Below are 25,385 nucleotides of genomic sequence, written 5' to 3' on the forward strand. Positions count from 1 at the left end.
ATTATTTAGATATATATACTGTACCATTTCCACTTTTTACTGTCTACTTATACAATTACTTACTCATTAATTACTTATACAAAACATGATAAGGCTGGAGGCCCCACTGTCGTCGTTAATGCAGGTTCAGTGGCAAACGGGTCGGTATGGCATACTATTAACAAGACACACGAAAGCACCATAATCGCAACCCAACCATACGTGCCAAACCGTTTGACTAAGGCCGGAAGCCCCACTGTCGTCGTTAATGCATGACACCGGTTTCGACGTGCAGGACAGCGTGATTAATGGTTGCCAGGTGATCTCTTAAAAAATTGGCTCCTGGATTTTTAAATTAACATGTGTTCTACTTAATTTTCTTCCTACTGTACATTTACTCAAATAATACAATAAAAAAAATTCACTAGAAAATTAATTAAATCATAATTAAGGTTTAGTTTAAACATATAACATTTTTAATACTGATTTAAAATAAGTAAGAATTATAGTTTTTAAAATGTAAAATATGTAATTGTGGCATTCTCAAATATATTGATTAAAATATATAGTGCAACTCTTATAATATATGAGTGGGGCATTCTCAAACATATTGATTAAAATTTACAATAAACAAGGATATCTATTAGAAATAATATTATTTAGGTTTATACATCACTTAAAATATGTACATTTTAAACACAAATATCTGTTCAATTTTTATTTATTTATTTTGGTATGTCCAACTCAGAAATCACCTACGTTAAGTGACATTAAGATTTTATTGTTACTTTAATTTCAATGATATTTACAAAGGCAGTGAATTTATTTTACAATGTGGGGAACAGGCCATGGTTACTGCTGAACACTAAATCTTAATGAGAATGTGACATAATCTTACTCTTGCATTATTCATGGAGAGGGAGGGGGTAGGAGGTGTAACTGTAACACACACAGTATATGAAAACTGGTGTGCTTGCCCATCCCTCCCCCAGGTTTTTCATCAACAGATGAGCCCACCTGTTTCCCTCCTTAATCTCTCTTTTCTTTCTTACCTTTTTTCTCACATTTTATCTCACCCTATTGCTGGTCTGCTCTCTGTCATTACATCCTGATTTAATATAGGGTAGAAGAAAAGGGAGAAGAGTAGGTGGTGACAGCATGCATTCAGGCTGTGACTGTGCCTACCATTCACACTTAATGCGGCAAGATTTTTCCTTTTTTTTTTGCACATGACATCGACGCAGAAGGGTACTGGCACCCTGGGTGAGAGAGAAAGGGAGAGAGAGTGAGAAAAAATGATGAGACAGATGGAGAGAGAGCCATTGAGCGAGAGAGTGTGCCTGTATTTGCCTCAGACTGCGCAGTGATGCCTTTGCAGCTTCAGAACCCAGCCGCTCCTTTGTTTGAGTAAAATCTTTGTTTCTTTCCCAGGCTTTGGATGAGGAGATGCAGACCGTAAGGTGAGCAGCTTCACTTTCTATAATATTCTGCTTTTTTACCCTTCTTGTTATCTATCCTCAGTTTCTGTTCATTTTCTTAATGGTTCTAGAAGCAATTTTAAGATGTATTGCAGCAATTTACCCTCATTGTGTTGTAGCAGCAAGATTAAATTCTTTAGTCAACAAACACATATAATTTGAGGAATATCAGTTGGCGATTAAAAGACACTAGCCTTCTATGAAATCAAAATGTCTTGTTGGGGTTGGTTATGTGTTGTGAAGCGCATCCAAATGTGTTCTTGAATTTTTCATGTGCTTTCCACTTTCCAGAACATAAGCTCTCATTTTTGTAGATTGGTTTACCAAATAAAAAACATGGAGTTTTTATCCTGTATTGCTCATCTCTTAATTATCTGTCATCTTTCTATTCACTAGACAATGTTTGGAACATGCGTGTGCTGTTCTATAAGAGATTATAGATTATATTCTATCATCAGAGATTATTTATGCGAATGTGAGTGCTGTTGTATATCCTAGTATACAAGTCATGTGATGGTATGGAATGACTCAATGTCTGTGGGGAAGGCTAGATGAATTTATTGGAGGGTTCCCCTTCTTCACATAAATGATTAATAGATTACAGGCATGGGTGTCAGTTTTAGCTAACTGTGTGTGTGTGTGTGTGTGTGTGTGTGTGTGTGTGTGTGTGTGTGTGTGTGTGTGTGTGTGTGTGTGTGTGTGTGTGTGTGTGTGTGTGTGTGTGTGTGTGTGTGTGTGTGTGTGTGTGTGTGTGTGTGTACCTGGTAATTATCACGTTGTGGGGACCAATTGTCCTCTCAAAGATAGGAATACCAGTGTTTTTGTGACCTTGTGGGGACATTTTGATGTCCCCATGAGGAAACAAGCTTATAAATCAAACAGAATGATGTTTATTGAAAATGTGAAGTAGCAGAATGGTTTCTGTGATGGTTGGGGTTAGGGAATGGGGTAGGTAAGGGGAATAGAATATACAGTTTGTATGGTATAAAATGCATTACGTCTATGGAATGTCCCCACAAAACATGGAAACCAGAATGTGTGTGTGTGTGTGTGTGTGTGCGTGTGTGTGTTTGTGTGTGTGGGGGGGTTCAATATACATAACATTTCGCCAGAGCAATTTTTAAAGGGGCACAAATAATTCAGCAAAAATTGTACATGTAGGCATATGTGTACACAGAGAAAAGCCTAATATTCTTCAAAACTTCAAAATCAATTTATTTATTGGAATTTTTCTAAAGTTCACCAACGTGATTGCATTTTTCAAACTTTAGTTGGTGTGTAAGGTTGGCAGTAAGAGCATAAATAATGCCTGCAAAATTATAAAACTTAAAGTTCAATGCCAAGCAATATATTTTATTTAACATAATTTGCTCAAGGACTACAGTGAAGGCCAGTTTGGACTACAGCCCTCTACCTTCTGGATGTATGACATAAATATAAGAGTTTTTGATTAACTTCCACCTACAGGAATATGCCAGCTAGGCTAAGCTGCTGTCGAATCACAACACACTGTACTAGCTACACAATCAGAGCTCGTTACATATTTCTGAAGGAGGGACTTCATACAACAAGGAAGGCATCAGCCCGTTTTTGGGACAGTGAAAACATTGCTATAGAGATAAGTAAACTGTTTAAAAGTAAAAGTTTTATTAATTGTAGTATAAAAATTAAGTGTAATAAAAAGCGGATAATTTAGCATGTGAAGTTTTTTGTAAAATTAGTTGGATTAAAAGACTGAGGTCAATTGTTTTAAATAGCACATATTTTCCAATTCACAATTTTACAAATCCTTTGTCGTGTAAGTGTGTGTATGTACATGCTAATGATATGCAAATGTACAAATCCCAAAGTAAACGATGACACGACGTCGCCAACTTAAATCTCTTTTCTTGGACTACAACAAACACAAGGATTGTAGGTAACAGTTTACTTCCTCGGCCTGTTGACGTGGACATGCTGGTTTTTATCATATTTCCACATGCTTTTGACACACAGACTGTAAGTTGTCTATGTTTTCATGTTTACAGAATTTCCTATTTACCTATTGCCCTATTTAAACTTTGATTCAAACACGACTTTTGAGCAGTGCAGAGTAGCGCTTGTTTGTTGTTTCTACGGTCACAAATGCAGACATGGTTTTAATGTTTTAGTAATACTTACCTTACCAATCTGTGACATCCTGCTCAAGCCGCACTGGTAAAGTTGATCGATCAGCTTTGGTCATCTGCATTTTCTGGATCAGATTCAGCTTGTAATGATAAGGTAGTAAAGACGGTATTAAATCCTGTCAGTATTGCATTAGGAGTAATTTCCAAATACGGTAGAGAGCATCACATTTCCGGCTGATGTCAGAGGTATTCAGGCCAATCACAATGTACAGGTTAGCTGGCCAATCGTGGGTCACTGTGCTTTTCAAAACAATGAGCTTTATACAAAATCAATGCGTCTCAGGAAGGCAGGGCTTAGAGGAGAAACAATAATGTATGGTATGTCAAAAATATTTTTTTTATTGAACCATAAACCACGTAAACGCACTGTATTAAAGGTAGGGTCCATAATGTCTGAAAGCCAATGTTGACATTTGAAATCACCTAAACAAACACACCCCTACCCCAAAAGGATCCGGACCTTCTTTTGATAGACCCGCCCCACACATACGCAACTCAGACAATGATGTTGGTTAGTAGACACGCACCTTACTGCTGTTTGGCTACCAGTGTGTTTTGGTAGTTGGCCCAACTCTCTAATATCTCTCACTAATATTTAAGTTATTTAATGATTTGTAAAGTATATTGGAAAAATGACACTGCTGTGAAGATATTTGCAATTGGTTGTAAATGGTGTCATTATATTTGGGTCAGTGAAGATGTTTGGGTCAAAACAATTAATCATTTTGTAAACAAATTGGAAATTCAGTAGTGCTGATGGATTTCATCTGGATATTGGTTTTGTTGCTGAGAAATGAAAAGCAAAAAAGTGAATGTGCTTGCAAGGGCTCAATGCATCCTTGATGTTCTCTTAACCATTGTCTGGTTGAAATATTATGACTGGCAGAAAAGCTCAATTTGAAGACCAGTAGTCCAACTTGCATTAACTATACATTTTTTGTATATTTACCTGATCAATTTACAAACAATCTAATTACAATAAATATAATTGAAGGTAACACAATAATAACTGCATGCTTTAAATTATTAGTTAAGCATTAAGAAAGAATTAAATCATAATTTATAAAGCATTGTTCCTACAGTAACAGCATTAGTAACTAAGCAGTTTATAAATACAGGTATAAATGCTTTGCCCCTTAATTTATAAGTCTAATGCATTCAATAATTGTATTTTATACTTTATAAATGATCAAGTAATGATTTGTAAACATCATGAAATATTACATTATTTACAAACCAGTTACTTAGTTGTTGTTGTCTGTGGTTCATACAGTAAGATAATTTAGAAAGTAAAGAATTAATAAACAATTTAAACCATTGGAATATTTGAGGTTTTGAATGAATTGCCACTGGCCTATATCCTGTGTTTTGGTATAAAATGAAAAATAAAAATTGGCAACCCAATACATTCTTCCTCATCTTCATCTTCGCTCAGTTGTAGATAAGGGATATTATTCAGTCATATCATGTCGCTTTCATCGTCACTCAGATCATCTTCAGAATCAATGAGCGCTTGTTCATAAGCATCCGGCTTGTCGAAGAAGTAATTAAAAATATTTTCGCTGTTACATCCATGGTTCAGCGTGTCCATCTTCATTGAATGTTGATATCAGATAGAGCCAGACAGAGTGGTGCTTAAGTAGTCACGCTGTTCCCTTGGGGGGCGGGTCCATAACTAAAGTAACAAAAGCCGGCTTATCCAGTTAACACAGTCTCACCCCATGTCGTCAATATTTGACGACACTTGACCATTCGTCAATATGCGACGCGGAGGGTATACCTTTCGCGTCATTTTTTGACGAACTGGGGACTTCAATACTATTACGTCCGTTGCATTCTCTTCTCCTATTTTCTTACCATTTTCGCGTCGGTTTAGGGTTAGATTACGCAAAATTAAACAGTGTACGCGAAATTAAACAGTGTACGCGAAATTAAACAGTTGTCACCTGGCGTTGGGGTTAGAAACAGTTGTCACCTGGCGTTGGGGTTAGAGTTAGGTTTGGGTAGGGATGTCATTATGTAAATATAACCCTAAACCGACGCGAAATTGGTAAGAAAATAGGAGAAGAGAATGCAACGGACGTAATAGTTTTGAAGTCCCCAGTTCGTCAAAAAATGACGCGAAAGGTATACCCTCCGCGTCACATATTGACGAATGGTCAAGTGTCGTAAAATATTGACGACATGGGGTGAGACTGGGTTGATCCAGTATGTCAATACACACAGACAATTTTCTCTGTACTGTCAGCGTAGAGTAGAGAAAAAAATCTAAATATATTATATATATTTTATATATTGACAAGACGAATAAAGGTAAACTGATACAATTTCTGTATACCCTGCATTTTATATTTGTTATACCCAATTCTCTCTCTCTCTCTCTCTTAGAAATATAATATAACAGGATCTAGACATGTGAACAGACATATGTGCTAAATAAGAGAAAAAGTGGGTGGGTCCAATATTATTGGTCTTTAAAAGTGGGTGGGTCTTCCCACAACCATGGATTAAGCTAGGATCTGGTAAATGCGAGTGTCTCTTTTATCATAATCCCCTTCGAAGCATCTGCAGTAGGCACATATTTTGAAATGACGTGTTAGGCACATAGGTTCACATGATGCGCCAAACACATATTTTGACATGACGAGGCACACACATGACTAAATACATGTTTTGATGAGCCAGTGTTTGAATTGAAGGGGGGCTGGGGTGGTCCTGGACCTCCTATAAGCATTGAGGGACCCCCAATAAAGCACAAAAAATCAATTAGGGGGGTCTCCTGGTTTTATTAAAATTAAAATTCTACATGAATTTAAAATACTACATGAATTTATAATTTTCGTGCTGCGCAGCGATACTGTCCATTATTTTTCCCAATTTTGCAATAAACTAATCCAAGAGATTTCGGTCTGAAATAAATGTTTTATTCTCAAGTGCACCTCATGCTGGGCTTTTAAAAAATTCTCACTTATTTGAAGGGTAAAAATGGTTATGGTTTAAGTCAGGGTCGATTCTAGGATTTTCATTTTAGGGGGGCTCAGCCCCCAGTAAGGGTATGATTTAAAAAATATTATTTAACTATTAGGTTGTATACTACTAACCTTATTGCAATCCACTATTCCATTGTATTCCCTGTGTGTCATATATGGGACTAGAAAATTTGGGAATGGAGATTTTTTTACAATGAAGACTTACTGATTCATTATTCACTGTGCAAACACACGTACACATTTCCAGTACGAGCACATCATTTTACTGTTTGCATTTCTATGCTCACAGAAATCTTAGCTAAGGATTTTTTTGACAAAATAAACTTTTAACCAGAAAATAAGATAAATGTGTGTGTTAACATAAATGTTAATATTAACCGGATTTGCTAATCTTATAGGTTAATATTATTAGTTGATAGCCACTGTGTTATTCTGGGAATTACACAGATCTAAAATATAGAAAAGGGGACTGACCAACAAGTGATCTACCTTAATACTGAGTTGTCAAGATGCAGTATGATGTGGTTTTCAGGACAAGGTTTAGATTAAGCCAGGACAAGGCCTTAGTTATATTAGGATGTTTATGTAGTTTTTACAAGCATACCTTACAAAAATATTACATGTGTGCATCTGAGACAAAACTTTTTTCTTTTACTTGTTGTTTTATTTTATTTTACTTGTTGATGCGTTTAAGTATTATTTAAAATGTTAAAGGAGCATTTCACCCGTAGAAACATTAATCTTTATTGAAAGTGTGTCATATTTGTAGTCGAAATGTAACATACCTTTAGAATTTGGTGCCTATTTGACCGAGAAAAGGGGTGTTTGAAGTCTCACTCCCTCAATAAAGATATTGGACCTCCTTCTTTCAATGATGCAAAATGATGAGTTTTACGTCATTGAAAGAAGGAAGTGCAACACTGAAATCTGTATTTCTCCTGTCTCAGTGGCAACTGAGAAAATGATGCATGACCATTCAAAAACATGACTGGGGTTCTAACTATACAAAGCTTAATGCAAATGGGTAAAGTGTCCCTTTAAGATAGGTAAACCAAGCCAAGCTAATATTAAAAATACCACGTTAGAACCCTCAAAAGCTTACTAAGAATACACAATGTATACTACCATACCAAAGACAAATACACAGGTGCCTTACACTTTTTAAAAGGAAGGAGTTCAAATGTCGAAATATTAATATTTTAAATGAAATGAAACAAACATATTGAATAAGCTATACTTTACTTATATTATTGGGTTTAAAAAAAGTTATTTTACTGAAATATAAGGTGAAATGCCCATTAAAAGCTCGATTTGCACATTTGATCCAGTTTTTCCACAAAAAAACTAGTTTTATAAAAGGATACACTTCACAATCACCTGGTGTTTCGCTGCATGAAATTATCTGCCTGATGCGTTCAGAACAACAACTGTACACAAAGCAATGCATCATGCCAGAACCTGACTTTAAAACCTGTAACGTAAATAAGCAATATAGATGCATGCTTTTACTGGTAACTTGACTGACCTGCTCTCTTCTTGGCGAATATTTCTGTGATTGATTTTGCAGCATCTCGCTGCGTCTGTCTCTCCTTCTCCTTGGCGCTGCATATTTGTTAAATAAAGCCAAAAAGCAGTGGGTTGCCGCCGTTAGGTCATGTGGTGGCATTTTCGCACCGCAATTGACTGACTCGTAGGTCCGTCATTCATTCATATCATATTATTTCACATGTCAACCTGAGCTGACTGCACGAGCAACTTCGCGACCGTCAGCATTTGCCACAGATGTGAAAACAACAAAAGACGTACCGTGGATATTAAGTCATAACCCGCTATTGATTACAAATACGATACTAAGCTCACCGGCCGCACGCCACAAATAACCTCCGCTTTTTCTCTGAGTTTACATGCCGGGTGTAATGCTCTGCAATCGGCTTGGCTGATAGCTTTCTTCTGTAGTTGATTTCTGGTGCTGTTATCAACTGAGGGGTTGCAGACCTCCCTCTGGTGGGCAAACTATGCAACACTCATAACATAAGTGAAGCATGAGAGATTGTTTCTCATGTTTTATCGGCCGTTATAAACGCTGATGCCGATATAAATGCAATAAGCTCTTATCGGCCAGCCGATAATCTGATAATCTGTGTCCTAATTTATAACAGGGTGGTCTTGTTGAAAAGTTTCTTAGTCCATGGTTATTTTTATAAATCTTCACAATGTGACTTGATGTTACCTGCTATAAAGTTACTTTAAACCTTCACATGCGATCAGATGTTATCTGGCTGTCAGGCAGTTATATTAAACCTTTACAGTGTGATTAGATATCATCCAGTAATATTAAACCTTTACAGATGTTGTGCAGTTATATTAAACCTTTACAGTGTGATCAGATGTTACTTGTCATGCAGTTTTCTTAAACCTTTAAAATGTGATCAGATGTTATCTGTCAGACATTTTTTAAACCATATGTGAGCTCTGTAGAATCCACTTAAAACTTAAAGGGGCAGTTTCCTGGACAGGGATTAGCTTAATCCAGGACTAGGCCTTAGTTTAATTACGATATATAACTAGTTTTAACACACATGCATTACTTAAAACATTACTTGTGTGCATTTTGAGGTCAAACAAAGAGCCCTGATATATTTTATGATATGTCAGTGCAAGTTGTTTTCAGTTTGGAAAGCTCTTAAAAATATTTTAGTCTAGGACTAGTCTAATCCCTGTCTGGGAAACTGCTCCAAAAGGATTTAAGTCTCCAGATTTGAATAAGTAAGTCTTGTCAAGTTTGTAAATAAATTATAAAATTATATCTTGCACATTTGCGTTAAAAAAAGATGAAATCACTGTGTAACCGTACACGACACAATGTGTAAATATTGGTAGGCATCAGTACTTTAATAATTTTCATTGCTGCTCCATAAAGTCCTCCTGACAGGACAAGGTAGTTAAATAGGTCCTATAGGTTACCTGCTGCAATTACAGCCACTTCATATCGCCTACCCACGTGACGACTGATGGGACAATATGAGACTATCCAAGCATTGTAAAAGGTTTTCTCTGTGCTCCCAACTTAAAACATTTACAGCTTTAGTGTTATTTGACATTTTGCTAAAGTTACGCCGTGGCGGAGGAGCAAGAATTAAAAAAAAGTCCACATAACCCATACTAAACATATTTTAACAAGACTTTTCTAAACAGAATCTAGTAGTCTAGAGTTTTTTCTTTAAAATGATGTTAAAATTATTCTGCTTACTCACTCACATAAAACAATAAATTGATTTAGAAATTGTAAGACACTTTTTGTTTAGAGGGGCCGTATGCGAGAAGGATTGATTGACAGCTGAGGAAACAAAAGACAAGCATAATGAGCTGCATAATGAAGCAGGAATGTGAGAGGAAACTACAGTAAAGAATGTGAGGACAAAAGAAATATATACATATTTGTTTGTGGTTTATTAACACTCTGGGGTCGACTGCGGCACGGGCAGAATGTTGTGCTTGTCACAAAATTAAGAAAATAAACACGATGCACGTTTTGTTCTCTCTCTCTCTCAGTGAAGTCCTTTCAGAAACGCGTCAGAAAAATTAACTGTAACTTAACGAATACATGTCATAGAAACAAAAGATAAATGTTTACATAATGCTTGGAATGTCATCTTTTAAATTATGTAAGTGAGATCGAAAACATATATTGTCATTTGGTGTAAACTGTATGAGAAGGAGGAGAGGTACTGTCTTTCTCCTGTTACCTGTTTATCTGTAATGAGATGAGATCGCCACACCCCCGCGCTATTGAAGTGAATGAGCAGAGACATCCATATGCATAACTCGTGCCTCCTGCAGTCAATGAATTCGCAATCCACAATCCAGTCTCTCCATTCCTTGTTGTTTCATCCGATTGCACCAAACATGACATCTAAATCCTTATTTACTTGTGAATGTGTGTCAGTATCTCCAGACGCGAGTGTTTTCTTTGTCTTCCGTCAAACAGTTCACGCTAGGGGAACGAGGTTTACACAAACACACAAGTAAGGAAATTTGACGCGCTTTTTGGTATTCTTATAAAATACGCAATTGCAAACAGTACAATCCTTATTTAGTTGTGTCTAAGCGTATATCTCCGCACAGCACGTTTATTAAACACAGAATCACTCTCGTGTGCACACATACTGCTTTCATGATCAACACGTGAGGGAGGAATGGCGGCGGCTGTAAACAATACATACTATATACTATACATTATACATTACATTATATACTATAATGATTACAAAAAACACAAACAAGAGTCCAGACAACGATAGGCAGTTCTTTTCAAGGTTATTATAGTTTTGCTTTTTTAAATTAGTTTTTATACTATGGGTTTTAAAGGTATAGTTGTGAAATAGAAAATATTTCTATATTTTCTATATATACACACACATTATATGTATATTTTTGTTATAAATTCCCAAGTAAACCTTATCATGGTTTTACTACAGAGAAAGTTACATTTCTGTTGAACATTCCTACAAGGCTCATTATGTGGCTCATTATGCAACTCTTTTGTTTCTCAGCTGTCAATCACTGATTATTCAGGAGCTTTCCCAAGCAAATTTGTCTTAGAAATTGTAAATCAATATTTTTTATGTGAATGAGCAGGCCGGATGATTTTCACTTCATTTTGAAGAAAAAACTCTAGACTACTAGATCCTGTTTTCAAAAGTCTTGGGAAAACATGTTTAGAATGAGTTTTGTGGACTGATATCAGTGACTTAAAAATTTAGCTTTTTCAAAAACCACGCATAAACATTTTTCTCTCAAAAATACAAACATGTACATACATGTTGATCATATAATATTATAGCCCAGTTTGTGCTGAATGCAGTGTTATGAGACTTTTGCCATTTATATGTTTTTAAGCAAGTGAAAAAAGCACAAATGTCAGGTCAAAACTTCCCCAGGGCCCTAAAAAACCCTAGACCCCAGAGGGTTAAGAAGTTAACAATATAATCAGAATAGAAATTAAAGTCAGTGAGACATTTTCTGTTTATTTGAAAACAAACCCTATTCAAAAAACTGATACACAACAGACCTGTAAACTTCATTTGGCCCATGTTACCATATAACTTTATGTCCAAAAAGTGTGAATATGTTTTTCCACTTCATAGTTTTGTACTGATGAGAGGGATGCAGAACTGTAAGAGGGTTATTAACAGCTGTTAGCATAAATTGTCCACAGAAATACCACATAAGCTTACATACATAACTGATGGGTAAATATCACTGATAGCACTACATTAAGATAAACTATCATGTACATAAACTAAATTCAGAACATCTCAGATAAACATCTGCCTTGATTAGTTTTATAAAAAGCTGTTTTCAGATGCCCATCGACTGATCGTCTAGCTTCTGTTTTTAACAATGTTTTAATGCATTTCTGTAAGCGCTTTTGAACTTTAAAAACACATCGCATGTGGCGTCCATGTGCATGAGTACTCTTGTCTCTGCGTAAACAACGCGGCGCTCATAAAAAACGGTGTCACGTGTAAAGCGCAATGTATGGAATTGGATTGCATGTAAACAATATATGGAATCATATTACAGCAAAACCTTAAAAGATCCTACAGTGCAGTCATACTGAAAGTTGCCATGAAGGATACGAAAGTGAATTACTGTGTTTAACACTGTACGACATGTAACAGTTATCCACCATTACGTGAGTTCACGCGTAAACCATGCGAAAGTTGTCAATCCGAAGTGTGCAGTCTGCTGAGTTCGCTTATGTAGGCTGAACTGCACAAGCCATAAGCATATTACATGATAGCAAATATAAATGAGGATAAATTACTTACTTCAGAAATATATCCTCCTCCAATGCATATTCCATTGTTCTTCTTCTTTAGTAACGTTAAAGATAAACGCTTCTCTTCCTCAATGTCCAGACATAAATGAAGATCTGCCTCACTTGTGTGTGTATATAGTTTATCATCCAAACATGCAGTAAAGTCTTTAAATCTGATAAAACGTTATGCTTTGTTTGTCATTGTTTGAACTATTCTTCTGTTCATTACCGTGTGAACAGGGGGTACCGCCTGTGGGTGTGACCACATCAGAGATAATGAAGTCAAGAAAAACAGTACTCTCTTTACTTCAATGTGGATAAACAGGCAATATTTGTTTTCATTTCAATTTTTATTAGCCTGTTTAAAAGTAGACATTTCAGGCTTTCTTTGGATCTGTGTATCATGTTTGTGTGACGAGTATTCGCAAAGTTTCAGTTGATTTTTGAAAAATATTTTTGGAATGACAGCTGGCAGAGACAGAAATGTCTGAATGCGCACCCTGTTTATTTTCTTTATTTGACAAAAACACAAAGATTTGTTGTTATTGTGAATGTCCACAAATTAAAGAACACCCTTCACAGTTTCAAATGATGTCAAACACGCAAGTGTATGATTATTAATGATTGATTTTTTTTAAGTTTATTCTGCTATGATAAGGTAAGAAAACACGTCAAAATGCGGTGCTGTGTTTTTGGACCCCAGGGGGTTCATTTTAATTCTTTAACACCTCGCTGAGGCCTGTTTTTGATCAGACCTCTACTGTTTTGTTCACTCAGTGACATATTTTAAAGTTAAAAAGAGTTTAAAGTTATGGTGCAACAGGACTAAAGTTAATCCTAAATATAACTTAAATCCATGATCAAAATGATGGGTTAAATGTAAACCTGCTTTTATTAAAACAAGGTTTAAAGTTTTACTTTTGCCCTGATGAAGGCCTAGCCTGGCTCCGCCCTCCTACGTGCTTCCGCTTATTTTTCATTTAGCTTCAGCAGTACGTCTGGGATGGCTCTATAGAGTTTCGTTTTCTCCTGCAGATGGGGGTGGCTAAGAACGATGACGTTGAGGTCGTGCGTCAGTTTGAGTTGTAGTTCAGTAATGGCAGCGGAGAAAGACGTGAGAAAAGCTATTCGGTCCGTTGTTGCAAAACTGCCGAATATACAGAAGTTAAAGCCGGAGCAAGAACCAGGTTTGCTAACTTTTGTTTGTCTGATTATTCTGACTTGTTGTTTCCGGACGGTTTCGGTGCATGATATACGTCACGAACACATGTTAGCGATTGGCTTTGGCAGATCCTGAGTGACTCTGGGCAGATCCAATAGTTTTAAACTTCAACAATGGACCCTCCTTAACGGAAGTAACGCTTTCCGATGGAGCCTGGCCAGACTCTCTGTACAAATGAAATGAATGTACGAGGGTCTGGTTATACCAGGCTAATGAAGGCCTAGATGTAGGCCGAAACATGTTGGTGGTATTTTTAAGTTCCATTATGAACTAGCACCTTTATTAAAGCGGTTTTATAATTAAGAAGAGTGCCTTGGTTTCCTTTTGTTATTTTTGATATTTTGCTTATTTGCCAAAGAGCACCTTCGATTTATATATATTTTTTGACATTTTGTATACTGTTTTGAACGCCGTAGCCCTCCAGCCCCTTCTTTGTGGGTGATTGTTTTTAAGGTTTAAAGTTTGGTGCAACAGAATTATTAGATAAATCCTTACAAACTACACAGCTAAATTCAATATAGTCACATGCACACATCAAAGTATGTAGCAGTCATTTATTCTCTTTGATATCTTGTTACCAATAAAATAGTGTTTTTCTTCACTGCTTGTCCTATTTTGACACAATCCCTAAATTGAACGAGTAGTTTTTACTAAGGGCACCCGTCTCGCATAAAATTGCTATTTAACCATATTCTACCTGCCTTCCTAATATAAATTAATATAAATTTGATATGATTATTAATACTGATACTAATCTGGGCAAAGAGCACTAATGAATTTTTTAAGAGTTAAAGCTTAAAGTTGATGACTTGCAACTTGACTTGGACATGCCTGTCTTGAATCGGGACTTGACTTGGGACTAGTCCGTTTTGACTCGGGACTTGACTTGAGACTTGAATGCAAAGATTCAAGACTTACTTGTGACTTGCAAAACAATGACTTGGTCCCACCTCTGCTGCCGGCCGCCACTGAAAATAAACCTCTGCAACATTTTTTGCATATTAAAAATAATTGTTTATTGTATTTGTTATATGAGTGTCAGGACTCTGCCTTGAAGTCTTGTTATATTTGTATTTTGTCATGGTGGCAGAGTTCTGGCAGTCCCTGGCCTTGTGTGGAGGTTCATGCCTTGTTTTTGTGTTTGGCATGTGCCTCCGGTGTCTTGTCATTTGTCCCTGCCCCCTCGTCCTCCTGCTTATTGTTAATTATTACTTATTCCCATCACCTGTTCCCCGCTCGTTATCTTGTTTGGTTCATTCTATTAAATGTCAGTGTATCTTTAGTTCTGTGCAGGATCATTGTGTTGTGTCGTGTTCTCGTGTTCCACGTCATTCAGAGTCTAGTTACCCAGTCAAGTTGTAGAGTTATCTGTCAGTTTTATGTCTTCATTTTGTGTACCCCCTCGTGGGTTTTTGTTTTTGTAAAAATAAAAGTGTTTTCTGTTTTTTTCCCCGACACCGTCTGCTCTTGGGTTCATTTGTCCTCCAAACCTTCACAATGAGTTCTGTATCACTCTGTGGTTTGTTTCACGCTGGCCGCTAGCTAGCCTCTCGGGGTTGCTTGTGTAGGCGGTATACGTCATCAAACAGTATTATTTCAGAATATTAACAATTATAAAGCTGACAATTATTCTTAGTTAATTGTAAATTTATGTAATATGCTTATGACTTGTGAATGTAATGCTCAGTTAATTTAAATAAACCAGGTTTTATGACGTATGCAGCCCACATATGCGACCTGTGCAGACTGAATCCGTCGGATTCAACAACATCTGCAACCCGTGATGATCCCGCGATCTAATGCTTTGATTTGAGGCAGATTTGAAAGCCTGTTGAAGACCTATTTTTGAGGACATTAAAACACGTCGCCAAGGAAGCGAAAAGGGGATTTAAAACGACAACGCGACAGGAAAAACAACAAGACCAAAGTCAATATTGGAGTAATGTTAGTTTTCCAAGATGGGGCTCAAGGGACACAGAAGTTGCCTACTTTCTATCTTCTCCACAGGTAATTAACGGGACCCCTACGGGAAAAACGCGAACAAGACAAATGCAGCTACCTCCTATTATGGATCAGGGAGAAAGGACGAGACATTTTCAACACATGGACACTGACAGATGAAGACGCGAAGAAACTGCAAACATACTATGATAAGTACACTGCATATCTCACACCAAAGTCCAATCCGATTTACGCAAGATATCGTTTCCATGAGAAAACACAACTTTTGGAAACTTTTGAAGACTTTGTCACGGAGCTAAAGCTGTTAGTTAAAGACTGCGGGGTACCCCAACAGCGTCGAGATGGTGCGAGACCGCATCGTATTTGCTACGAACTCACCACGAGTGCAGGAGAAGTTACTTAGCCACGGCGCGGATTTAACGCTAGATCAAGCAATTGATATCGTGCACTCTCATGAACTAGCTCAAGCCCAGCTTAAAGATATGGTTGGAGGCAGAGTCCTTAACACGCCATAAGTCAAAAACCAGAACACAGAAGAGCACATATGAGCTACAAAGCCAGGTCGAGAGAATTCGCCACATCACACCGCGAATGTGACCAATGTTGAGGTCCGCACACCACCAAAGACGTCGCCTGTCCAGCCAAAGGCAAGCAGTGCATGAAGTGCAGGAAATTAAATCACTTCGCGAAAGTCTGAAAGTCAAAGCAACACACAAACACCCATACAAGAAAGGTGATACACACTGTGGATGAAGACACTGAAGATGAACAGGTAGAACTTTTTATTGATGGACTCACAACTGAAAACACAGGTAAATGCAATGAACAAGCGTATGCTGAAATTGAAATTGGAACTCAGAAAGTTACATTTAAAATTGACACTGGAGTACAGACCAAATGCAATTCCTGTATACATATTTGAAAGACAGTTTAGAGACACAGCCATAAAAAAGCTACTCAGAAAATCTCTGGCTATGGTGGTGAGTTTCTGAGAATAAAGGGTACCTGTCACCTAAAGTGCAAATACAAGAACACCTCCACTGTTCTTGAATTTTACATAGTAGACACTAAAGCACCACCCATTCTAGGAATGAGAGCCAGTCTAGACCTAAAGCTAATCAAGCTGATATTGGCTGTGGCTAAAGATGAAACGAAACCATACACAGACACTGACAGCCTTCTCAGAGAATACACAGACGTCTTCCAGGGCATAGGAGAGTTCCCGGGCGAGTGTAATCTCAATGTCGACCCGCACGCCACACCAGTAGTATACCCCCTACGATGAGTACCAATCGCTTTGCGAGACAGATTGAAAAAGGAGCTTGATAAGATGGAAGAGAGTAATGTGATGTGCAAAGTGACAGAGCCCACGGAATGGGTCAATGCCCTCGTAGTTGTAGAAAAACCCCAGACTGGAAAGCTGAGAGTCTGCCTGGACCCCAGGGACCTCAATAAGGCGATACAAAGACCCCACTACCCCTTACCAACTCTGGAAGATGTCACCACAAAGCTTGTCGGAGCAAAGTACTTCAGCTTTCTCGAGGCCAGGTCAGGCTATTGGGCCATCAAGCTGAGTACAGAGTCATCCCCGTTAACAATATTTAACACCCCCTTCGGCAGATACCGGTTCCTGAGGCCATCCTCCGCGTCCCCACAAAGCAACGGCCTCGCTGAGAAAACCATCCAGATAGCGAAACGCATCCTGGACAAGGCAAAAGCTGGAAACACAGACCCCTACCTAGATTTGTTGGAATATAGAAATACTACCAGTCACCTGCCCAACATCTGATGAGCCGACAACTACGCTCCATACTTCCAGGGACCAGCAGACATCTGCAGGTCTGTATTTTTCAGACTCTCTATCGTGCAGTCAGTACAAGTGTTCATGCACTAGTTCATGTTATGTGTGTTTAGCCAATGCTATGTTTTTCTTTTTTTGAGGAGGGAGATGTAACATCCTTACTGCATGTCCTAAAAGGGATCTCTGTAAGATCCCAGTACTCTCGTGAGAGTGTATTCATTCTAAGTTGGCAGAATAAACACAAGTTCAGTATATGTCGTGTGCGTTCCAGTTATTCCAGAGTAGTGCTGCAACGACACGTCTAGGGGTGTGCCGGTTTTAGAATTGGTGATGACGGTTATGACGTGAGTCAAATGTGACGGTTCATAACATAACTGTCGGTGGGGGGCGTTTTGCTCATTTAAATGCTCGTGGATTGACGGGAATGTGTCATTTTACCATCAAATCATGAATGTGATGCCAAGTGTGTTTTAAACAGTAATAACTTTGAACAATTTAACAGAAAGCAATGAAATATTTAAAAAACACACTGTTGCCAGAAGACTGCGTTGTCACTCTCTCATCTATCATCTATTTTAATAATCTTCATAGAAACAGATTTGTGCATTGGGCTTTTTATGTCTGAAATTGTGTCTATATCTGTCATTACACGGACCAGAACAGCACGAAAACAATGTGGATTAAAAGCGTATTGAAGAGGTTTTGCTCATAAATGCAGGTAAAAGAAAGTAATGTGAACTTGAGATTGTTATTAAACGCAGCCGGTGTAAAAGCACAATGGCCACGCGCAGCAAACGCTCTCCGCAGACGCGCTGCACAGTGCTCACCCGGCGTTTGAATAAACTAGACGCTGATTAGCTACTTGCTCTACGTTTCTTTAAAACTAACAGCAAGACAACTAGCAGTGAATGTGCGTTCAAGAGAGTTAGTAGATTAGCATAGGAGGATTTGGACTTGAAAAGCGGAGAGTACTGACGCCTTTCCGCGGTTAAAACAACATTCCTTCTCATGGTCATTCATGTTTATTTGATGCTATAAATTAACTAGAAGGAAGAGATGATTTCAAAGGTGAGACTTTGTTTAATAGGTTTAATCTCAAAAGTAACCGAAAAGCAACCTGGTTTGTCCTGTATGTCAGTGCGTTGTCAGTGTCTGCTCCGCTCTGTATTTTTCACTGCGTGAGAACGTGAGGGGGCGTATAACACAGACTGTTAACAATTGTTTTTAATTAGTATTTAAAAATTCTTTATGATAAAAAATGTTTTAAAAAAAATATTTTAATAACACGGTTTTGCCGGTTATAGAGTTCTAATGACGGTGTTCAACTATAACCGTCGGTCTCACGGTTATATAATGACCGTCACACCCCTAGACACGTCGACATCATCGATTACGTCGACTATGAAAATACGTCGACACGCGTAAAATGCGTCGACGCGTCGCTGTTTACATTCATTTCGCGTAATGGCGGCTTCTGCTCCTGGCAGTGTTATCCATACATTGATTTGTTTGTGTGCGCCACAAAATCAACAATGGCCGCAACATTTACATTTTTATTTTCATTTAAAACGGCTTCATTTATTGTTGTTAGCGCTCGGTGGTGCCTCTCTTGTGCACGCGCGCTCTCTCTCTTTCTCTGCGTGAAGCCCCTAGACAGCACCTCTCATACATGACACTGAGTGAAAGAATTAAAAGTTGGCTGTGTTTTGTACTTGCATTTTCACGTAAACATCAGATGTTACTGGCAGAGAAGACGACTGATTTTAGTTTATCATGAAAGGTTAGTAGTGTTTTCCCACACACACAGGTTCTCTATATGTGCTTGTGCGTGAGCTCTCTCTCTCCTATGCCCGCGCATTCCTTCTGTAGTAACTCTGTGTAATGGCAATTTTTTAATTTGCGCCGAATTGTGAGTTGTCATGCCACTGGGTTGAAGGTTGCTGCTGGCAGCACTTATTCAGCTCCACTCGCGTAATTTGCCGGCTTTAAAAATGTTAGCGCAAGACGCACGGGTTGCTTTTCAAAGCGCTCGCCTGTGAACACGAGTTTAGATTCAGATGCGTTTATATATGAGGGCGTTTGCCGCACGTCTAGGTGCGCGACCTGATACGAACGGCCACTTAAAGGAAAATGAGACAAATCGTAATTTTTAAAAATCTAAGTCATAGATGCAATAATAAATGATCTATGAATAGTCATAATTATTCATCGTCTTTTGGTAACAAAAACTTATTTGATGCAAAACTCATCAGTTTATTTAAAACGTTCATATGAATATAATGTTTTCTTAAGTAAAACAAGTCCATTCAATATTTGTTCTTTTATGACAAGGTATTTGGCAATGTACATGATCCAAGTACTAAAAATTAAGATAAGGATTTTTTTATTTTTCCTCCTGTTCCTCTGCATACTTGATAAATCTTGCTTGTGTATTGTATATCAGGAGTTTCTAAACTTTGTCAACCCAACAGGTAATCTCAAGACCCACCATTTTTTTTAAATAGAAATATAGGGGAAAACACAAACACATTTGTTCCCTTTTAGTAGCTTTTGAATATGTTTAATTGAATAATATAAAAATGCCTTATCATAGGGCTGCGAGATTAGAGCAAAAATCATAATTGTTTACTGTATTTGCATTGATTTGGATTTTATCTATTTAAAAAAATACAATGAATTGCAAGGATGCAGAAAACAGTTCACTATTGCACACTTATGTATAGGCTACTGAGGCTATAGGCTAACTGTATTATTTTAATATAGTCAGTCATGAACTAAAGTGGGCTGGTCTAAGTCATGAAACTCCAGGGCTGAAAATGAGTCCCACTCCGGCCCTGGGTGGTTTCCTGGACAGAGATTAGCTTAAGCCAGGACTAGACCTAGTTTAATTAGGAAATATAATTAGTTTAAACAAACATGCCTTACTAAAAACATTACTTGTGTGCATTTTGAGGCCAAACTAAGGGCACTGATGTATTTTAAGATATGTCAGTGCAAGATGTTTTCAGTTTGGACAGATTTATTTTAGTCTAGGACTAGTCTAATCACTGTCTGGGAAACCGCCCCTATATGTCTGACAACAGAACAGATAATATTTGAAAATAGCATTTAGTTGTGTTAAAATACAATAAAACAAACAATGACTGTCAGATCACACAGAGAGTAGAAAAACAGATTATCCAACAGATTAAATAGCTAATCAAATAAAGAACACTGTATTAATAATAAAAAATAGTCAATAGAGTAGTCGACTAATCGGAAAAATAATCGCTAGATTAGTCGACAGAAGAAATAGTCGTTAGTTGCAGCTCTATTCCAGAGTATTAAAGTGCCCGTATTATGAAAAACTCACTTTTTCTGGGTTTTGGGGTGTTCATTTGTGTCTCTGATGCTCCCACATGCATACAAACTTGGAAAAAAATCCATCCATGCTGTTTTGAGTGAGATACAGGTTTCTGAATGTCCTCTGCATTGAGTCTCAGATTGCGCTAGTTAAAACTCAGCTCCGTTGTGACGTAACAAACCGTTTCGTCACATTCAGTTTGAATTTTCCCGCCCACCACCCCACTCGCAGGTCTCCACCCACCAGGTAGCTAGAGAGCACAGAGCAGTCACACCCTCTATGCTGTTATCATGTCTCACGGAAATAACAGCAATTTGGATATTATCAGAGCCATGGATATGGCTCTGGATATTATGGATTATACTCCCGCCTACTTTTAAAAGCAAAGTTTTAACGCTTGGTTATTGGAACCCGGAGTAATCTTATATACAGTGTGTTACCGAAATGTGATGTAAACAACAGACTATCACAGACGGTCACTATGTATCTATATTTCACGGATTATACGCATTTGTGGGCAAAAATGGTCATTGAATGTATTTTATTGGACTTTCATGGATCATTCACACATCTGAAACAGACTGGATTCGATTCGCAATCGTTGTAATATCAACAAAAAAAGGTAAGAAGTCACGTTATATTTTGCATGTTGTCATCTTCGGTCACAAAATACAACATTAGAGCATCTATATCTCAAAACAGAGATCATACATTGATGCTAATCCCGTAAATTATACCTTTTAAATGTATAGTGATGTTAAAATTGTTTAAGTTAGGCTATATAGTAGTGATGAGCGAGTCACTCGAAACTCGGATCATTTAACCCGATCCCTAAAATGACTCGAGAACCATGAGTCCTAGTGACCATTAACCCGAGTCAGTTGAGTCCTCTAAGATTTTGCATTAAGAATGAGAAATTGTATAAAACACAAAGCTCTTCAAATGTTTACAACAGAATTACAACAAATAACTCTACATAAGCTGCCATAGGTTCTATAACTTGCAACAACAAGTTAATTTACATCTCCAAATGTCAACTGGGGGTACCGAGTGAGCAAAAAGCTGCTATTCCGGATCGTAATTTCCTGCAGCTCCGAGTCCGAGTACAAAGGGATGCGTGCGCGCGACAATGAGTTGGTCGGCGGCTCGGGGATTCACACAGAGAGTGACTCAACTCATAGAGCTTGAATCCTGGACTAGGAAAAATGAGCCTTGCTCGTGTTATTAACCCACTGACTCATGTAGGCTAATCTGTTGCAATATTTGACTGGCACAATGTTTTGGGTAGAAGCTGCAAATGTTTAAACATTTTAAATCCGAGGACTGCTGCAGCAGTGCTGCTGGAAAGATCCGCCACCGACGGACATACACAGCTCCTCTTGTTGACTGAGTCACTCAGAGTGACGCGAGTGGTTCACTCACAGGACCCGTGCAGGAGTGGGCGTCTCTGTCTGGGACTCAATCACAAGATCATGTTCTTGCGTGGATGAGTGACTGTGTGGCTGCATTAACCGAAACCTATCGTGGATCTTTAAAGTCAATCTGAAACAGGACACGTTCCTCTCACATCCAAGTCAACAAAGCCTGACATCTTCTAAACGTGGTGTTGATATATTTGTCATTATGAAATGAAACTAAACACACCAAACTTTTACAAGTATGTTATTGATAATGTTACCACGGACATGCATGTTTTTTACGAGTTCCCCAGCCGTTTTTTGCGAGCAGAGGAGTCGTAGACTCGTAGCTGCATGCGTGATCTGAGTTGCTTGGTTGGCATTAGTATGATTTAGCGATTGGAATTGGAAGTGACTCGAGTGACTCGCACAACCCGGATCATATTAGTGAGTGACTCAGAATAACCCGAATCCTTAAAAAGATCCGGGTTGACCATCACTACTATATAGATATTTTTGCAGGCTAGATAGTTTGCAGCGTGGTTTCAAAAGTTAAAAAAAAATATTTAACGGCTTTATTTTACAATTCTACAAGAACTAAGTAATAGTGCTTTGCCAAACTAAAAGTGTTTTGCCAAACTAACCGAGACCGGGCCTTACCGCCCCGGCTTTTCTGACGAGGCTAACCCCCGAGCATCTAATTACTGTTAAGGTCCGGAAGTTTCTGTAATTTGTGATAATAATGCGTTTGAAAATGTTTTATAACGGGAATATGTTAGCATTGTCCTGGGAAAACGAGTATATTGTTGAAACTGCTACATCACAATTTACACTGGAATCTTTGTGTGTCATGATCAGTGTTGGGAACGTTACTTAAAAAAAGTAATTAGTTATAGTTACTCACTACTTGTTCCAAAAAGTAACTGAGTTAGTAACTGAATTACTCTATAATAAAAGTAACTCGTTACCAGGGAAAGTAACTATTTGCGTTACGGTTAAAAAAAAGTTGCTATATGTCAAAGAATTTGTATTTTTGTTTAGCAGTTTTCACATGTGAGTTGAAATGAGTAGAACAGACAGGTGTTCATACATAACTTTCCATATTTATTGCACGTCAACAGACAGCAAGAGTTTTATCCTACAATTCAAGTATTATCTTTGTAAGAAAAGTAAACAAGTTACACCATATAAAGTGCATTTAACTTCAGCAAACTAAATTAAATCAAACTCTCTCAACCTGAGACAACTGGTCAAGTAAACAACCTGTACTTCCAAGTGTTTTGTTCACAAAAGGTTAACTTTTAAACAACAAAAAGTGTGTTTGCTCTGTAGTCGTATTCTTAATTAAATAAATCAAACTCCAAATGTCAGACAACTGGTCTGGTAGACATTCTGTACTTCAGGTATTTTCTTCAAAAGTAAACAGTTAAATAATATACAGTAAAGTGTGTTTGCAATAACTGTAGCAAATTAAATAAATCAAACTAACAACCTGAAATAAATAGTCTGGAAGACATAGGCTGCTGTATTTCGTTTTCTTCATTAAAAAAGTAAACAGTTTAACAATATGATTCATTAAATTAGAGTTGCTTACAACGGATGTCTACAAAGTCTTCGCTCCCGGACATAATGTACACATTACATGCACATTTATGCCAACTTTTCATCGCATTGCTCCTCCTGACTCGCCATATCTCTTCTGCTACCGCGAATCTCTGTTTAGCTGTTGCGTGTGTGTGGGTAAATTCCAAATGCCGTTTGTGCGCCCTTGAAGGGCACTTCGTGAAGGGGATGTAAAATCCAAATAAACAGAAAAAGACGCTGTATTTTATCACCAAGTGTATTTTAATTAGCCACACTATGAGACAACATTGCGCAACTTTCTCTAGAGTTTATACATCAAGAGATTTGATCTTCGAAGGGAATAGGGCATAGTGATCATCACTTTCCGTTGGAATTCGCCCTGTGTGTGTGTCGCCGCAGGCGCGTGCGCTGGCATATGTATAACAACACTGGCTCTGATTGGCTACCATGAAACACATTACTCTGCCTTAGCCAATCATAATCGCTTATCTCGTTATTAACCTACCTCCTCACTAGCTATGTGAGCCAGGGTTGCGTTTGCATCACACAGTTTATCAAGTCAGTGCATAGTAACGCATTGCATTTAACGTCCGGTAACGTTAACGGCGTTGTAACGGCGGGAAAAGTAATTCATTAGATTAGCCCGTTACTGAAAAATGAACGTCGTTACGTAACGCCGATATTTTAAACGGCGTTATTCCAAACACTGGTCATGATGAGTTTGACACACCGAGACCGGGCCTTACCGCCCCGGCTTTTCTGACGAGGCTAACCCCCGAGCCTCTTATAACTGTTACGGTCCGGACCTCCCGCTAGCTTATAGCAATTAGCACGCGGTCCACAAGCAGTATAAATCCCCCGCCGGGTCTAAATTTCTGTAATTTGTGAAAATAATGCGTTTGAAAATGTTTTATAATGGGAATATGTTAGCATTGTCCAGGGAAAACGAATTTATTGTTGTGACTGCTAACGTAATATCACAATTTAATCTGGAATCATTGTGTGTCATGAGTTTCTTCTCCTGTAGTGTACTAATTAGTGATACTTTTCTGAATGATTTGTCTGTTGGCAACATAAACCGTTAATAATAATAATATATATTATAATAACACAGTATGGTCTGTACTGCTCACGATACCACTGAGCACGCGCACGGGCAGATGACGTTAGTAGTGGGGCGTGATCAAAGGAGCAGCAGCTCATAAATATGTAAGACTAGCTCAAAACGGCACAATCTGAACTGCCCTGAAACAGGGGCTACTAGAGATAGGTAACAATCTTTTCCTACAAGCTATTTCGAGCAAACAACTTTTGAAACATGCTTTATGGAACTCACACACCTATTTAACTTGTGGAAAAGCTATTATAATATGGGCACTTTAATTAGTTTAGCCAGTGTGCAAACATAAAATACTACATGCGGTATGCCGTATTTAACCGGGGAGTGATATGATTCTTCCTCATTTACATAAACAAAGTGATAGTGATTTGTTAGATACGCTTTACATATGAAGGGGGGAATCTCCTCAACCACCACCACAAAATATAAGCTTTGGAGGAACTTGTGAGATGTGAACCATATTTTTATAAACTTATTAAATTAACAGATTCATAACTTAGTAATTATAGATTAAACA

At 37.9% G+C, this 25,385-nt stretch overlaps 1 protein-coding gene across 1 annotated transcript in view; it reads left to right on the forward strand.

The window, feature by feature from the left end:
- The first annotated feature begins 1,038 nt into the window (after positions 1-1,038).
- LOC135745422 (brain-enriched guanylate kinase-associated protein) overlaps positions 1,039-25,385 on the forward strand; it is a 206,637-nt gene continuing 182,290 nt past the window's right edge. The window contains exon 1 of the mRNA XM_065263717.2: positions 1,039-1,439. The gene's annotated coding sequence lies outside the window, so the exon portion shown is untranslated. The remainder of the gene's footprint in view (positions 1,440-25,385) is intronic.

Source organism: Paramisgurnus dabryanus, chromosome 12 (genome assembly GCF_030506205.2).
Source record: "Paramisgurnus dabryanus chromosome 12, PD_genome_1.1, whole genome shotgun sequence".
Classification (NCBI taxonomy): Eukaryota; Metazoa; Chordata; class Actinopteri; order Cypriniformes; family Cobitidae; genus Paramisgurnus; species Paramisgurnus dabryanus.